Genomic DNA, 8,024 nt, shown 5'->3' on the forward strand with positions numbered 1-8,024 from the left:
ACGAGCCAACGCTTTAACCACTAGGCTACCCCACCGCCCCAATTCAAAGAGAGAAAAACTATTGCAATAGTATTGCAATTGTTGGTCGCAATAGACTATGCTATCGCAATAGTGCTTTGCAGTAGACTATCGCTACCGCAATAGTTGTTTCCCCCTCAATAGTCACCCCTAATATGTATCGTGGGTTATCGCCAGTACTGTTTAGATACACACAAGTTCGATGATTTAACAAACGTTTGAAGGGAAACCATGAGGGTGACCGACCTGTCAATAACATGACTTTTGAGTTACGTTGTATACTTGGAAGGGGACAAGGAGCGTTTCAACCCTTCACTTGCCCTGCCGTTCCATATGTATTATCAGGGTGTCGTTGTAATAAACAACCATAGCGCTACGACTGAGCATGAGGTCAGAGGCCTGTGTTTAGGTCTGGGAGTTATGATCACTAGCTAGGCGCTAAGACCACTTTGTACAACGGCTCCCTGTTCTTTCGCGTTTCCTACATCCCGCAACTGACTGATGGTTGGCTATGTGGGAACCCGAGATGCAAATATCATCTATGCTCTGGGTGCAGTGTTCAGCACACAACAGAAAATGTCTCCAGGTGTTGTAGGAGTGGAGGTAAACACAGTGTTCCTGCATGGGATGAGGGAAACCCTACATGCATCATTGCAAAACATGCTAGTAGAAAAATAAAATCTCTAATGCTGGTGTCCAGTCCAACTGTATCCTACGTTGATGCTGCTCAACAGAATTTTAATTCCTTTGCAGTCTGCTACAGTGAGTATAGTTTTAAGCCGCTTTTAGCAATATTCCAGCAATATCACAGCAATATATTACACATTGTACCCACGTTGAGAATCGAACTGGGGTCTTCGGCGTGACGAGCGAACGCTTTAACGACTAGGCTACCCCGCCGCCCCGCAATCTGCTAAAACAACACTGGAATCCTGCACTGCTCCAGCGCTTCATCTGACCAGACTGTTTGTTCAAATGTCAGTTGATTGTTATTTAACGCTGCACTAAGGCCATTCGAGCTATATGGCGGCGGACCAGACAATCCAGTGATCAACAGCATGAGCATCGATCTACGCAATTGGGATACGATGACATGTGTCAACCAATTCAGCGCCTGACCACCCGATCCCGTTACGTATTAAGGCAGAATTGTGGGTTCATTGTCACTGACTGTATTGCAATGGATTATCCAATGTCGTTTTGCGTAAAAAGATAATTTAAAACTTATTCTATGACACGTGTTGTTAATTCATATGTCATTTGTATACAAGAAACACGACCACGAAGAATTATCCTTACACATTTTATCTCAACAGTTACAGAAACTAGTGCAAATGGATTCACACACGGCATTATTTATGGGATGCCGAAAAAATAAACACGAAGTACATTTACAGCGCTATTGTTTGCATTTCGCACGTTGGATAACCAGGAATGAGATCGCATATAATTTGCCCAAATGTAGATTACGATATCCTGGTAAACGAACTTGGATACCTGACCAACTGTTACAGCGACTACTGCTGTAACTCACTTGCTGCCAACACTGAACTGTAACCAAGAGTAACGACTTACGGCGGCAAATTTCACCTCACACACTACTGAAAATATGTCAGTGCAAACTGCAAATATGACGGCCCAAGAGCAATATGACTCTCGAACTACTACAAGTATGACAGTGCATGCAACTGAAAATGTGACTATGCATGCTACTGCAAATGTGACCTTGCATACTTTAAAGACATTCTGCGTATGCTCGATATGACGTCTGAATATTCTTCATGTCGAGAACATTTTAAGCAAAACGGATACGTTGCTTCAATGTTAAGTTGTGGTTTTACTGTATGAATGATGACCTAACGATTCTGTTATGTTAACATTTAATTAGAAAGAAAAGTATTTAGATATGTTTATTACGATGACAAATACAAAAAGTGTTTTTAAGCAGCTCTTTGATATCTTTCGCTGAAATTTTATGCATCGCCAACAGAGGTTCTGGCTAACTCAAGTTCCGTTGGAATAATCCTTGACAAGATTCCATAGTTTTTTGTATTTAAACCCTTGCAGCGTAAAACCACATGGAACGAACAGTGTTGAGGATGCATTGCGTCGTCACTGAGCTGATAGTCACCCATACGTCACTATGTTAAATTAATGTCATGTTCCGAAGTGTACATCAAATTTTGTGTCGCAAAAGATCAAAAGAGATCTCAGAGCAAATCTGAATCCAGGGATACGAAAGTTAGTTTTTTTAAGCATTTAAACTTCTGAACATAAATGGTGCACACTTGTGTAAACTGCTAAGGTGAGAAACCAAGGACTGGGTTCAAATCCCGGTTCTCCCCGATTGTTTTAGGTTTCTCAGTTTCATATCCGTGCTGGCAGGTTTCACCAAAGTAGTCAACGTTTGAAACCCGCGTCACCTCGGGCTTTCCTTCTACATCAAGCTGACACTGTAACTGGAATACTGTACTGCATCTCACTCACTCATGCCAAAGGATTTCACTTCAACAGCACACGTGATTATATATTATTCATTTCGTCTTTTTCAAACAACCCGAACGTCTTTTCGAAGCTACCAGGATGTAATTAGTTTCTTCTTTCTCAATGTGTGGGTGGATATAGTTTACATTACTACAGACAGGATCGTGTGTTAAATGTCAGTTATTTTTGGTGAATTTACTAAATGTTATGGTGACATTAACAGATACATGGACTCGCGCTTGAAAATTCTATGAATGACTTGTATCTGTACCCCCTTTCCGAAGTACTACGTCATAACAACAAAAACTATTTTTACCAGTTCAAAAAGTTTAATGTTGCTTTTTAAAGTGGCATTTAGACGCTTGTTTGATGAGGAAGAACAAGATCAACAACTTCTTAATTAAAAGAAATGCGACCTTTCATTGTAGATGCTAACACCGTTACTACCTTGCTTGCTTAATAACGGTGTTAGCATTCACACATATTGAATGTGTGTGTGTTTATGTATGTGTGTGTGTTTATCTGTGGGGATGTGTGTGTATGACTCTACGTGTGCATGTCCCTCTGTGTCTGTGTATGTGTGTGTTAATCTGTGGTGATGTGTGTGTATGACTCTACGTGTGCATGTCCCTCTGTGTATGTGTACTTGTGTGTTTATCTGTGGTGATGTCTGTGTATGACTCTATGTGTGTATGTCCCTCTGTGTATGTGTGTGTTAATCTCTGGTGATGTGTGTGTATGGCTCTACGTGTGCATGTCCTCTGTGAATGTGTATGTGTATGTGTGTGTTAATCTGTGGTGATGTGTGTGTATGACTCTACGTGTGCATGTCCCTCTGTGTATGTGTGTGTGTGTGTGTGTGTTTTATCTGTGGTGATGTGTGTGTTTGACTCTACGTGTGCATGTCCCTCTGTGTATGTGTGTGTTAATCTCTGGTGTGCATGATGTGTGTGTGTGTGTTAATCTCTACGATGTGTGTATGACTGTCCCTCTGTGTGTGTGTATGTGTGTGTATGTCCCTCTGTGTATGTGTTAATCTGTGGTGATGTGTGTGTATGACTCTACGTGTGCATGTCCCTCTGTGTATGTGTGTAATCTGTGGTGTGTGTGTGTGTGACTCTATATGTGATGTGTGTGTTTATCTGTGGTGATGTGTGTGTATGACTCTACGTGTGCATGTCCCTCTGTGTATGTGTGTGTGTGTGTGTTTATCTGTGGTGATGTGTGTGTATGACTCTACGTGTGCATGTCCCTCTGTGTATGTGTGTGTTTTATCTGTGGTGATGTGTGTGTATGACTCTACGTGTGCATGTCCCTCTGTGTATGTGTGTGTTAATCTGTGGTGATGTGTGTGTTAATCTGTGGTGATGTGTTTGTATGACTCTACGTGTGCATGTCCCTCTGTGTATGTGTGTTAATCTGTGGTGATGTGTGTGTATGACTCTACGTGTGCATGTCCCTCTGTGTATGTGTGTGTGTAATCTGTGGTGATGTGTGTGTATGACTCTACGTGTGCATGTCCCTCTGTGTATGTGTGTGTGTGTGTGTGTTTATCTGTGGTGATGTGTGTGTATGACTCTACGTGTGCATGTCCCTCTGTGTATGTGTGTGTGTGTGTGTGTTTATCTGTGGTGATGTGTGTGTATGACTCTACGTGTGCATGTCCCTCTGTGTGTGTGTGTTAATCCTGTATGTGTGTGTTAATCTGTGGTGATGTGTGTGTGTATGACTCTACGTGCATGTGCATGTCCCTCTGTGTCTGTGTATGTGTGTGTTAATCTGTGGTGATGTGTGTGTATGACTCTACATGTGCATGTCCCTCTGTGTATGTGTGTATGTGTGTGTTAATCTGTGGTGATGTGTGTGTATGACTCTACGTGTGCATGTCCCTCTGTGTCTGTGTGTGTGTGTGTTTATCTGTGGTGATGTGTGTGTATGACTCTACGTGTGCATGTCCCTCTGTGTCTGTGTATGTGTGTGTTTATCTGTGGTGATGTGTGTGTATGACTCTACATGTGTATGTCCCTCTGTGTATGTGTGTGTTTATCTGTCGTGATGTGTGTGTATGACTCTATATGTGCATGTCCCTGTGTGTTTGTGTATGTGTGTTTATCTGTGGTGATGTGTGTGTATGACTCTACGTGAGCATGTCCCTCCGTGTGTGTGTGTGTGTATGTGTGTGTGTTTATCTGTGGTGACGTGTGTATGACTCTACCTGTCCGTGTGTATGTGTGTGTGTTGTATGTGTGGTGATGTGTGTTTCTCTGTGGTGTGTATGTGTGTGTATGACTCTGATGTGTGTGCATGTCCCTGTGCTGTGTATGTGTATGTGTGTGTGTGTGTTTATCTGTGGTGATGTGTGTGTATGACTCTACATGTGCATGTCCCTCTGTGTGTATGTGCATGTCCCTCTGTGTGATGTGTGTGTGTGACTAATCATGTCCCTCTGTCTACATGTGTGTGTGTGTGTGTTTATCTGTGGTGATGTGTGTATGACTCTACGTGTGCATGTCCCTCTGTGTCTGTGTGTGTGTGTGTGTGTTTTATCTGTGGTGATGTGTGTGTATGACTCTACGTGTGCATGTCCCTGTGTGTCTGTGTATGTGTGTGTTATCTGTGGTGATGTGTGTGTGACTCTGTGCACGTGTGCATGTCCCTGTCTGTGTGTATGTGTGTGTATGTGTGTGTTTATCTGTGGTGATGTGTGTGTATGACTCTACGTGTGCATGTCCTCTGTGTGTGTGTGTGTGTGGTGTGTGGGTGTAAACTGTGGTGATGTGTGTCTGTGTATGACTGTACGTGTGCATGACTCTCTGTGCATGTGTATGTGTGTATGTGTGTGTATGTTTATCTGTGGTGATGTGTGTGTATGACTCTACGTGTGCATGTCCCTCTGTGTCTGTGTATGTGTGTGTGTGTGTGTTTATCTGTGGTGATGTGTGTGCATGACTCTACGTGTGCATGTCCCTCTGAGTGTATGAGTATGTGTATGTTAATCTGTGGTGATGTGTGTGTATGACTTAATCTGTGGTGATGTGTGTGTGACTCTACGTGTGCATGTCCCTCTGTGTCTGTGTATGTGTGTGTGTGTGTGTGTTTATCTGTGGTGATGTGTGTGTATGACTCTACGTGTGCATGTCCCTCTGTGTCTGTGTATGTGTATGTTAATCTGTGGTGATGTGTGTGTATGACTCTACGTGTGCATGTGTGTGTGTGTGTGTATGACTGTGGTGATGTGTGTGTACGTGTGCATGTCCCTCTGTGTCTGTGTATGTGTGGTGTGTGTGTGTATGACTCTACGTGTGCATGTCCCTCTGTGTTTAATCTGTGGTGATGTGTGTGTATGACTCTACGTGTGCATGTCCCTCTGTGTCTGTGTATGTGTGTGTGTGTGTGTTAATCTGTGGTGATGTGTGTGTATGACTCTACGTGCATGTCCCTCTGTGTATGTGTGCATGTCCCTCTGTGTGTGATGTGTGATGTGTATGACTCTATACGTGTGCATGTCCCTCTGTGTTGTGTGTGTGTGTGTTTAATCTGTGGTGATGTGTGTATGACTGTGTGTGTGTATGTGTGTGTTTACTGGTACGTGTGTGTATGTTTATGTCCCGTGTGCATGTCCCTGTGTGTCTGTGTGTGTGTGTTAATCTGTGGTGATGTGTGTGTATGACTCTACGTGTGCATGTCCCTCTGTGTATGTGTATGTGTGTGTTTATCTGTGGTGATATGTGTGCATGGCTCTACGTGTGCATGCCCCTCTGTGTCTGTGTATGTGTGTGTGGGTTAAACTGTGGTGATGTGAGTGTATGACTATACGTGTGCATGTCCCTCTGTGTATGTGTATGTGTGTGTATGTTTATCTGTGGTGATGTGTGTGTATGACTCTACGTGTGCATGTCCCTCTGTGTCCGTGTGTGTTTATGTGTGTGTGTGTGTTAATCTCTGTGGTGTGTCTGTGTGTGTGTGTGTATGACTCTACGTGTGCATGTCCCTCTGTGTATGTGTATGTGTGTGTTTATCTGTGGTGATATGTGTGCATGGCTCTACGTGTGCATGTCCCTCTGTGTCTGTGTATGTGTGTGTGTGTTAAACTGTGGTGATGTGAGTGTATGACTATACGTGTGCATGTCCCTCTGTGTATGTGTATGTGTGTGTATGTTTATCTGTGGTGATGTGTGTGTATGACTCTACGTGTGCATGTCCCTCTGTGTCTGTGTATGTGTATATGTGTGTTAATCTGTGGTGATGTGTGTGTATGACTCTACGTGTGCATGTCCCTCTGTGTATGTGTATGTGTATGTTTATGTGTGTGTTTATCTGTGGTGATGTGATGTTGTATGACTCTAGGTGTGCATGTCCCTGTGTGATGTGTTGTGTATGACTGTGTGTGTGTGTGTGTGTTAATCTGTGTTGATGTGTGTGTATGACTCTACGTGTGGATGTCCCTGTGTGTTTGTGTAAGTGTGTGTTTATCTGTGATGATGTGTGTGTATGACTCTACGTGTGCATGTCCCTATGTGTATGTGTATGTGTGTTAATCTGTGGTGATCTGTGTGTATGACTCTACGTGTGCATGTCCCTCTGTGTCTGTGTATGTGTGTGTTAATCTATGGTGATGTGTGTGTATGACTCTACGTGTTCATGTTCCTCTGTGTCTGTGTATGTGTGTTAATCTGTGGTGATGTGTGTGTATGACTCTACGTGTGCATGTCCCTGGATAATCCACCTGACGAAGGGGCAAGAACTAGCCCAAAAACATTGTGTAAAATAAATCAAGATGGTATTATCCATAAGATTTGTCTTGTATCACGCGTTTAACGTTTTCCATATTACAACAGTTTGGGATAATATGTTTATGCCTGAATTAACTTGTGCAGTGAATGTGCACATGGTATTGATGGAACTGATTTGTTTGAACAGTTAGGAATATGATTTGAAAGCAAGTGTTGCCAGAGGGGCCTTTACTCACTATGTATAACTTCAGGAAGTACAATATTCAACCTGGTTCCCAGCGACACATGAAAATGGAGTGGAAAGTAATATTATTATATATAAAATTAACGTAGCTATTTTAAAATCTTTATATAATTCTGATTTGCTTACAAACCCTACAATAATGTTAAGTGCCTTGTAGCATGCACTAAAGATCACAAGAAGTATAATTACCAATGGCCAGGTGAACCCTCTCAGTCCCTTTTTAAATCCTGGATCTCGCATAAGGCCAGTGCCCTGTCCCTGAGGGGCGTTGGGGTAGCCTTCTGGTTAAAGCGTTCGCTCGTCACGCTGAGGACCCGGGTTCGTTTCCCCACATGGGTACAATTTGCGAAACCCTTTTCTGGTGTCCCCGTCGTGATATTGCGGGAATATTGCTAAACTCACTGACTCACTCACTCTGAAGTTTTTTGATCATTGTGCTTTCAGATTTTACTTAAAAGCAACAACTCGAAAGGGCTTTTTACCAGTTGATTAGAACTGCATCAGGTGCAGTTCCAAATGTTTAGCAATATGGTCTTTGGCACAAA

Source organism: Haliotis rubra, unplaced genomic scaffold, assembly GCF_003918875.1.
Source record: "Haliotis rubra isolate DU_JTF1 unplaced genomic scaffold, ASM391887v1 Scf69, whole genome shotgun sequence".
Taxonomy (NCBI): domain Eukaryota; kingdom Metazoa; phylum Mollusca; class Gastropoda; order Lepetellida; family Haliotidae; genus Haliotis; species Haliotis rubra.